At 48.4% G+C, this 11003-nt stretch overlaps 1 pseudogene across 1 annotated transcript; it reads left to right on the plus strand.

The window, feature by feature from the left end:
• Nucleotides 1-3470: 3470 nt before the first annotated feature.
• LOC125532496 (putative disease resistance protein RGA1) lies at nt 3471-9256 on the plus strand (annotated as a pseudogene). Its single transcript, XR_015616212.1, has 4 exons — nt 3471-3875; nt 4136-5813; nt 6233-8727; nt 8919-9256. The product of XR_015616212.1 is annotated as a putative disease resistance protein RGA1 (transcript).
• The last annotated feature ends 1747 nt before the right edge of the window (nt 9257-11003 follow it).

Below are 11003 nucleotides of genomic sequence, written 5' to 3' on the forward strand. Positions count from 1 at the left end.
CGGAACGGGGTAGAACATGGAGAACATACCCAATCTACACATCCTCGGGCTGTCCGTGGAAAACGCTGGACAATCCGAAAGAGCTGCGGTGATAAATATGCAATTGAATGCATATTTATCCATGCAACCCTTTCGGACGGGAGACACCTAGGTTACGTCAGTTGACTTGAGAATGAAATCTAGTCACATGATTCGTAGCTCACCCTCGGCTGTAGAGGAAGTAGTCGAACACCGGAGGGACAACCGGGGACCAACAGCTCCTACGACGATCACTCCACCGAGATGGAACACCACAGAACCTGCACCGTGACAATAATTAAGTACATCACAATATATTCATCATCATCATCTAACAATCATCGAATCATAAAAATCAGCATCCTATATCATCTCTTCCGCAAAAAAAATCATTATCTATCATCAACATCATCATCTATCATCATTAACATCATCATCTATCATGTAACAATCATCATACATTTGCAACTATCATCAAAAAATCCATCATCTAACGTCATGCCCCTTGTTAAAAAAATTGCTTTTCTTGCATTTCTCACATTTGTAACTATCATCAAATCATCTATCAACTAACTATGCATCCATCCATCTAGTTACATAACTATGAACAACAATAAAATTATCAAAAAAAATCTACAGAGAGGGAGGGAGGGAGCTCACCGTGGGGAGGTCCGGCTCGGGGGGAGGGGCAGGCACGGACGACGGGCCAGAGCAGGCGGCGGAGGGGCAGGCACGGACGAAGTGGCCGCCGGGGCGGGGTCGACGGAGGTCGGGGCGGGGACGGAGGTCGGGGGAGGGAGGGCCGGCCGCGCGGGTGGGTGGGGGAGACGGGGGAGGCGCGGGCGATGGCGGGTTCGGGGCGGCGCGGGGCGGCCCGGGGTTGGTGCGGCGCGGGGCGGCGGGCTCGGGGCCGGCGGTGGCGTGCTTAGGGCTGGCGGCGGAGGTGGTGGGTGGCGGCGCGGGTGTGGGTCGGGGAGGAAGGGGGAGATGGATGGCGAATGGGTGGTGGGGGCGAACCGCAAGGGGATAAGGTCGGCCCCTATGCCGACGGCCTGGCCGTCGGCATAGGCCCGCCCCTTTGCCACGTCATCGATCCGTGGACATGTGCACTGCTATGCCGACGGCTTAGCCGTCGGCATAGATGGACATGCCACGCGTCCAGTTTTTGCCGTGACCCTCTCTACTCTTTCGCGCATCCCCCCCTCTAAGTGACGGCTGCTCTACCTTCCGTGGAGGGGGGCCACACCATGGAGCCCCAAGACGGGCGTCTACGCATGCCAAAACACTTTCACACATGCATCGGGACCCGTGCGATGTTTCGGTGGCATAGCAACACCCCGAAGGCCACCCCGAATCCCTGTTGACCAGTAGATCTAGCCCTTTGACTTTCGCTGGACGGGCTTTGACCGGTGGACACTTCCACCTGGTTGCGATAGGTCAGCCCATAGCAACATCCCCGAACACGGTCTGGACCCAACCCAACACTAGATTCCCTCCGGTTCCACCGCACCCGCACCATCCCCCCCTCTAAGTGACGGCTGTTCTGCCTTCCGTGGAGGGGGGCCACACCACGGAGCCCCAAGACGGGCGTCTACGCATGCCAGAACACTTTCACACATGCATCGGGACCCGTGCGATGTTTTGGTGGCATAGCTACACCCCGAAGGCCACCCCGAATCCCCGTTGACCAGTAGATCTAGCCCTTTGACTTTCGCCGGACGGGCTTTGACCGGTGGACTCTTCCACCTGGTTGCGATAAGTCAGCCCGTAGGAACATCCCCGAACACGGTCTGGACCCAACCCAACACTAGATTCCCTCCAGTTCCACCGCACCCGCACCATCCCCCCCTAATTGACGGCTGCTCTGCCTTCCGTGGAGGGGGGCCACACCACGGAGCCCCAAGAGGGCGTCTACACATGCCAGAACACTTTCACACATGCATCGGGACCCATGCGATGTTTCGGTGGCATAGCTAGACCCCGAAGGCCACCCCGAATCCCAGTTGACCAGTAGATCTAGCCCTTTGACTTTCGTCGGACGGGCTTTGACTGGTGGACTCTTCCACCTGGTTGCGATAGGTCAGCCCATAGCAACATCCCCGAACACGGTCTGGACCCAACCCAACACTAGATTCCCTCCGGTTCCACCGCACCCGCACCATCCCCCCCCTCTAATTGACGGCTGCTCTGCCTTCCGTGGAGGGGGGCCATACCACGGAGCCCCAAGACGGGTGTCTACGCATGCCAGAACACTTTCACACATGCATCGTGACCCATGCGATGTTTCGGTGGCATAGCTACACCCCGAAGGCCATCCCGAATCCCAGTTGACCAGTAGATCTAGCCCTTTGACTTTCGCCGGACGGGCTTATATAACCGTAGGAGGGCCACCGCAACACCTGGCGGCATTGCTACCCCCCAGGTACCCCGTCCCGTCTAACCCTGACACAGACGACCGCCGGGTCTATCCCTTTGACTTTCGCTGGACGTAGTTTGACCGGTGGACCTTTTCACCTTGTTGTCATAGCCCAGCCATAGGTACACCCCCCAACACAGTCCCGGCACAACCCACCCCAAGATTCCCTCTGCGTCGGCCCGACGTGGCCGTTTCACCCCCCCGGGGCACGGCGGCATCGACGCCCGTGAGGGGGGAGGGGGCACACCCCGGAGCCGCGTGCCTGTGCCTGCCACCACGTTTCCACAACCGTAGGAGGGCCCACCGCAACACCTGGCGGCATTGCTACCCCCCACAGGTACCCGGCCTGTCCCGTCTAACCTCTCCGTGACACGACGGAAGAAGGCCCGTGTGGGGGGCAATCGATATATGTTTTCTGTACATTTAAGTTAATGAAATTAGTATTGGAAAAAAAATAAAAAATAATAAGAGAAAATACAAAAAATATAAAAATATTAATAGAAACCTATGCCTACGGCCTAGCCGTCGGCATAGCTACGGCCACGGAACAGTAGAGCCCTGGATCGATGACGTGGCGTAGGGCGGGGATCAATGACGTGGCAAAAACCATGGGCCAGGCCTATGCCGATGGCCTAGCCGTCGGCATAGAAATGCCACCCCACGGGACCGGCGAACGACGCGGATCGATGACGTGGCGGCGCGGCGGATCGATGACGTCGGCGTAGCTATGCCGACGGCCACCGTTAGCCCGTCGCCGTAGCCTGACGCCGTCAAACTGCCGTCGCCGCCCGGGTAGACGGGCCCACGTGATATGCCGACGGCCCCCGTCGGTATATTCGGAGAAACGCCGACGGCTTATCTATGCCGACGGCCCCCGTCGGCATAGATGGTTATACGCCGACGGCCTTTCTACGCCGACGGCTTTAGTTGGGCCGTCGGGGTATGCCCATATATGCCGACGGGGGCCGTCGGCATAGATATGGCCGTCGTCAACTGCCTAAATTCTGGTAGTGAGGAGGATTGGCACTAAAATTTGGCTTTGATGCCAATAAATTCCACCAACCGCATGACCCCATCCATTTGTCTCCTTTCCTCTTTGCCAAAGAAAGAATCGAATTCCTTTCCCACAGATCACATGCATGTCTCCCTGAATTCTTTTCCAAAGAAGAGCTTAGCTGCTTTCCCGAATCCTATTCCCAGCTTCCAAAAGCTTTGATGCTCCCAGAAATCTCACGCCCACGTATCCGCGCTGCTCTAACCTCACCGGAGCAACCGCCTGGTTCCACGTCTCTGCGTCGGTGCCGGCCAGGTTCTGGGTACTGCTGATGCTGCTGTGACTACAGCGGCGGAGCCGCTTGGCGTCCACGCGCCGGTGAGGACCACGTCTTCCTTGCTGTTGCTGCGTTGCTGGTCCTGGTTGCTCGGGAGCAAGCTCGTGGAGGTAACTATGGCTCCAATATTTGATTTTGACTTGTAATTGGTTCAAGAACACATGTAAAGCACTCAAGCAATATTTAGACACGTCTTGCTCACAAGACTTGTAACTGGTTCAGGGTGTACATTTCATTTTAGCTTTTTTTCTTCTCCCCTCTAGATTCATAAATTTCGAGAAATTGACGGAACATTTCACAAATAGGTTCAGCAAAGTTCAGATTTAGTCTTGCTGACAACTTTGTCTCCCCCCCCTCTTAAATTCTGCAGTGCACTTGTGTTGTCCGTGAGCGTTACAATGGCGGAGCCGGTGGTCACCATGGCGATCCGGCCACTAGTGGCCATGCTTAGGGACAAGGCGTCCAGCTACCTCCTTGACCAGTACAATGTGATGGAGGGAATGGGGAGAAGCAGCACAGGATTCTCAAACACAGGCTTCCTATCATCCTGGACGTCATCACCGACGCTGAGGAGCAGGCCGCAGCACACAGAGAAGGAGCTAAAGCCTGGCTCCAGGAGCTCAAGACGGTGGCCTATGAGGCAAATGAAGTCTTTGACGAGTTCAGGTATGAAGCACTCCGCCGTGAAGCAAAGAAGAATGGACACTACAAAAAGCTTGGCTTTGATGTTATAAAACTCTTCCCTACCCACAACCGTGTTGTGTTCCGTCACAGAATGGGTAGCAAGCTTTGCAGGATTCTGCAAGATATCAATGTCCTCATAGCAGAGATGCATGACTTTGGGTTGAGGCAGACATTATTGGTGTCCAATCAGTTGAGGCAGACACCAGTGTCCAAGGAGTGGAGGCAGACAGATTATGTCATCATCAACCCACAAGAAATTGCCAGCAGATCCAGACGCGAAGATAAAGATAATATCGTTAACGTGCTACTTGGTCAAGCTAGCAATGCAGATCTTACAGTAGTTCCCATTGTTGGAATGGGGGGCCTTGGCAAGACCACATTGGCGCAACTCATATACAATGAACCTGAAATTCAAAAGCATTTTCAGTTGCAGCTATGGGTCTGCGTCTCTGATACCTTCGATGTGAATTTGGTGGCTAAGAGTATACTTGATGCATCCCCCAAGAAAAATTATGATACAGACAAACCACCACTGGATAGACTTCCAAAACTTGTCAGCGGGCAGAGGTATCTCCTTTTATTGGATGATGTCTGGAACAGAGAGGTCCATAAGTGGGAACGTTTGAAGGTCTGTCTTCAGCATGGTGGCATGGGTAGTGCAGTGTTGACAACAACCCGTGATAAACAAGTTGCTGAAATTATGGGTGCAGATAGAACCTACAATCTCAATGTTTTGAAGGATAGCTTCATAAAGGAAATTATTGTGGCTAGAGCATTCAGTTCAGAGAATGAAAAGCCTCCCGAGCTACTCGAGATGGTTGGTGAGATTGTGAAGAGATGTCGTGGCTCTCCTTTAGCTGCAACTGCACTAGGATCTGTACTTCTTACCAAGACCAGCGTGCAAGAATGGAAGGCTATATCATCTAGAAGCAGTATTTGTACCGAGGAAACTGGAATTTTGCCAATACTGAAGCTTAGCTACAATGATTTGCCACCACACATGAAGCAGTGCTTTGCTTTCTGTGCCATATTTCCCAAGGATTACAAGATTAATGTGGAGAAGCTTATCCAACTATGGATTGCAAATGGCTTTATCCCAGAACATGAGGAAGATAGTCTTGAAACCACTGGAAAGCATATTTTCAATGAACTAGCATCAAGGTCATTCTTTCTGGACATAGAGGAATTTAAGGGCGACAAGCAGTATTGTTTCAGAACTACATGCAAAATACATGATCTTATGCATGATATTGCAATGTTTGTTATGGGAAAGGAATGTGTCGTTGCAATTAAGGAACCGAGTCAAATCGAGTGGCTTTCGGATACTGCTCGGCATTTGTTCTTGTCATGTGGAGAACCAGAAGGTATTTTGAATGATATGGACAAAAGATCCCCTACTATCCAAACTCTGCTATGCAATAGTTATGTACAAAGCTCATTGCAGCATCTCTCAAAATATAGATCTTTGCATGCCTTGAAGCTCTCTCTGATAACAGAATCATTTCTACTCAAAGCAAAGTATCTGCATCACCTGAGGTACCTTGATCTCTCAGAAAGTTCTATCAAAGCACTTCCTGAGGATATAAGTATTCAGATATAGAGAGGAGTAAAGAACACTGGGAGTATTATTCCAGAACAACATGTAAAATCCACGATCTTATGCATGATATTGCAATGTCTGTTATGGAAAAGCAATGTGTTGCTGTGACTATGGAGCTAAGTGAAATTGAGTTGCTTGGAGATACTGCTCGACATTTGTTTTTCCCATGTGAAGGAACAGAAGGTATTTTGAATGATTCTTTGGAGAAAAAATCCCCTGCCATTCAAACTCTCATATGTGATAGTCCTATGCAAAGTTCATTGAAGCATCTATCAAAATATAGCTCTTTGCACGCCTTGAAGCTCTGTATTAGAGGCACAGAATCATTTCTACTCAAACCAAAGTATCTGCATCACCTGAGGTACCTTGATCTCTCAGCAAGTTATTATATCAAAGCACTTCCTGAGGATATAAGTATTCTATATAACCTGCAAGTGTTGGACCTTTCCAACTGTTATTATCTTGATCGACTTCCAATGCAAATGAAGTATATGACCTCCCTCTGCCACCTCTACACTCATGGATGTCCGGAGTTGAAGAGCATGCCTCCAGGACTTGAAAATCTAACTAAGCTGCAGACACTCACAGTTTTTGTAGCAGGAGTTCCTGGCCCTGATTGCAGTGATGTTGTAGAGCTGCAGCATTTAAACATTGGTGGTCAGCTGGAGCTATGTCAGATAGAGAATGTTGAAAAAGCAGAAGCAAAAGTGGCAAACCTTGGAAACAAGAAGGATCTCAGTCAACTGACATTAAGATGGACTAAGGTTGGCGATAGCAAGGTGCTCGACAAGTTCGAACCTCATGGTGGGCTGCAGGTTCTGAAGATATATTCCTATGGAGGAGAGTGCATGGGTATGCTGCAAAACATGGTTGAGATCCATCTTTTCCATTGTGAAAGATTGCGATGTTTGTTTAGATGCAGTACAATCTTCACTTTTCCAAAACTGAAGGTGCTTATGCTAGACCATCTGTTGGGTTTTGAGGGATGGTGGCAAATAGATGAGAGGCAAGAAGAACAGACAACATTTCCTGTGCTTGAGGAGTTGTTTATAAGTAATTGTGGAAAGTTGGCAGGATTACCTGAAGCTCCATTGCTGCAAGGACCGTGTGGTGAAGCTGGTTATACATTGGTACGCTCAGCATTTCCTGCCCTAAAGGTGCTCAAAATGGAAAACTTGGAGAGCTTTCAGAGATGGGATGCAATCGAAGAGACTCAAGGACAACATATAGTGTTTCCTTGTCTTGAGAAACTATCAATTGAGAAATGCCCAAAGCTGTCAGTGTTGCCTGAAGCACCATTGCTAGAAGGACCTTGTGGTGAGGGTGGTTATACATTGGCACACTCAGCGTTTCCTGCCCTAAAGGTGATCGAAATGAAAGACTTGCAGAGCTTTCAGAGATGGGATGCACTCGAAGGGACATTGTTTCCTCAGCTTGAGAAACTGTTAATTCAGAGATGCCCAGAGATGATAGATTTACCTGAAGCGCCAAAACTCACTTTATTGGAAATTCAAGATGGCAAGCAAGACATCTTCCATTTTGTAGTCAGATGTTTGTCTTCACTGACCAATCTGGTACTGAACCTAGAAGGCACAGAGACAACATCAGAGGGTGACTGCACTTCAATTGTACCCATGGACAACAAGGAGAAATGGAACCAGAAATCCCCTCTTACGGTTATGGAGTTAGGATGCTGCAACTTATTATTTGGATCAGGTGCCCTAGAGCCGTGGGACTATTTTGTACATCTTGAAGAGTTGAAAATTCATGAATGTGATGTGCTCGTCCACTGGCCAGAGAAAGTGTTCCAAAGCTTAGTATCCTTGAGGAAATTGGAGATTAGTGAGTGCAAAAATCTGACCGGATACGGAGAAGCACCTCTTAAGCCATTGGCATCCGGAAGGAGTCAACACCTGCCAGGTCTGGAGTCTCTTCAGTTAGAGTATTGTCCAAGTTTGGTAGAGATGTTCAACGTCCCGGCATCTCTCAAGATAATGAATATTGAGTGGTGCCCTAAAGTTGAGTCCATTTTAGGCAAGCAGCAGGACATGTCTGAGTTACTCCAAGGGTCTTCTTGTAGTGAGGAAATCATGCCCACAGCTGTATCAGAGTTGTCATCCTCACCCATGAATCACTTCTGTCCATGCCTAGAAAATCTATGTTTGTCTGCATGTGATAGTTTACCGGCGGTTCTAAATCTTCCTCTGTCCTTAAAGACCTTAGAAATTGATGACTGCACTAGTATTCAAGTCCTATCATGCCAGCTGGGTGGGCTCCAGAAACCAGAAGTCACTACCACCATAAGCAAAAGTCCTATCATGCCAGAGCCACTAGTAGCAGCAACAACTGCAGGTGAGCATTTACTTCCTCCCCATCTTGAAACTCTAGAAATACGGGACTGTACTGGTATGTTGAGGGGAACTCTCCGTCTGCCTGCACCCCTCAAGAGATGCAGTTGACATCGCTGGAGTGTCTGTCGGGAGAGCACCCCCCATTGTTGGATGTCCTTAATCTTCAAAGATGCAGTACCCTGGCATCCCTACCGAATGAGCCGCAAGTATACAGGTCTCTTTACTTTCTTGCAATTATACGCTGTCCTGATGTAAAGAAGCTCCCTAGATGCCTGCAGCAGCGCCTGGGCAGCATTGCCATCAAAGGACTAGATGCCCGTTATGAAGGTATGCTTGCAGCACGTCCTTCTATCTTTGCCACATTTAATAAACAGATGCAGTCATCCATTCCATTAAATCTACCACGCCGGCATGTCTGTACAAGTTTGTTCTCCATTATTTTACTTTAGTATGATATATATTTTTATGTTACATTAGTTTGTACGTGTTTGTTCTGACGCCATTTGCGATATGTGCAGTGATGGCACTTAAACCAAAGACATGGAAGGAGATACCAAGGCTAGTTCGAGAGCGGAGGCAGGCCACTCGAGAAGCCAAGGAACTCTGGCAGTCCATGCAGGAGTAAACAAGGAAGAAAGGGCATGGATTTTGATTCATTTGAGCAATGTATAAGATTATGTCGTGACTGTAATCAATCGGCTTTGTTGAGCTTTGGCCTCTACCTAGTTCAGATATTTGTAATGTGAATCAAACGAATCTCCCCGATTCAGTACAAGTTAGGATAATATACTCACATGTGTGTCTGTGAGCTATCTATGTATCTATCTGTTTTTGCTTGGCTTAGTTAATTGAGAAGACACAGGCTTTTAGCTTGTTCAAGAAACTTTTTCAACTCTGGATTTTCTTGGATGATAGGCCTGATCCCTGATTGTTGCTCTGCTAGGGGGATGGCCTGTGATTTTTGCTTCTACAACTCAACTGTACCGCAATCGTTCTTGGTCAAGAACTGTCGGGGCCCGCGGTGTAGGGCGACTGCTGCTTGGCGTTGAGTCGAGCATCTCTGAATCGACGTCCTGGACCTTGGCCGAGACGATCTCATCTTGATCTGGTTTGCTGCTGTCTGCTGGCCTTGGGGTGTGTACAACATTCCTGTCATGCATGTAGCCCAGTGTTGTATCTGATTAGCTTGCACCATACAATCTTTTGTCCACCTAAAGACCGGGGAGTATCACAAGATGATTTAATCCCAATATTTATGCCTAATAACGTATACAAGGTTCCATAATTTTTTATCAACCACTTAGACATGGATTTTGCCAATAACCAGCAAAGCAGCAGCAGCAGCAGGTGATTTTTTTTTATCCCACAATACATGCTGCAGCTGAAGCTAAATCACATTAATTTGCAGCACAATGTATTCGACACGAAAGAATCAACATACGATGGTTATTCAAACTCATCCCAAACAAACGAGCTAAAATCCAAGGAACCCTGCAAATTTTGCAGCACAATGTATGTAAACATCAATTTTGAGCCCTGCAAATTCATGTTTCATTTTGTAGTATTTAAGTAACATGGAACCACGCCCTAAATTCAAGGACACTCATGGCATCACCAGAATTAATCTACAACGGATGGTGTTTCAGGTCTCACCAAAAATCCTGACAGGTTATTCAATCAATCATCCCGACAGAAGCAAAATCATGTGCTCGACACCTCGCTCACTCGCTCCGACTCGCAACCCCTGATAAAAGTCTTTGTTCACTTGTATGCAAGCAGCGTAAAGTGTCCTAAGAATTTGAGGTGTATTCGTATGATGAAAGATATGATAATAACTCCTTACTGACTTGGTCAATACCTATCACATGCTTACGAGGATGTAAAATAATGAAATCAAATGCAGTTAGCAGTAGAATGACAGTTAGAACCAGAGCTGCGCCGACAATTGTCATTTTGCCTTCTCTTCACAATTAAAATTAGCAGTGCCTTTAAATTGGCTAAAATGAGCCAATTTCAAACCCATTTTCACTCATATTTCATGATGCAAAGGACTGGGGCTAATCCCTCCTCTTACTTCCTAGATGAATGATGGTTGATGTGACTGGAAGTAACATATATAACGTGCATATTACGTTCTTGTACTACCTAAAAGGGTGGTTTGTTTGGATCATTCAAGAGTAACCTGTTTGCAGATGCACATTCAACTATGTTGGCGATAATCCTGACTGCCGCTAGTCGCCGAAGTACTGTCTCTGACAACTGTACTGGCCGATGCTTTTGGCCCAGCCGGCCTTGCTTAGTGGCTTTAATTCTCCTACATATACACGAACATCCCATGCACACGCACGCACACACAGCCGGCCACAATACTCGCCACTAGAACGACCTTCATGCACGTACCCAGGCCACTAACGCATGACCTTTTCCTATGGCCAGTAATGCACGGACGACCCATCTTTCCTAGAATCTCTCCCGGACCTAGACCACCCGCTAAGGGCATGTACAATGGTGCTAGCTTAGAAGTGCCAGGTAGATTAATTGGTGAGGTGGAGGAGAGAGAAACCGAAAAAAGGGTCTTGCCTTCGCTTATTTAAGCGATGACA

This window comes from Triticum urartu, chromosome 1A (genome assembly GCF_056163025.1).
Source record: "Triticum urartu cultivar PI428250 chromosome 1A, HENAU_Tu73, whole genome shotgun sequence".
Taxonomy (NCBI): domain Eukaryota; kingdom Viridiplantae; phylum Streptophyta; class Magnoliopsida; order Poales; family Poaceae; genus Triticum; species Triticum urartu.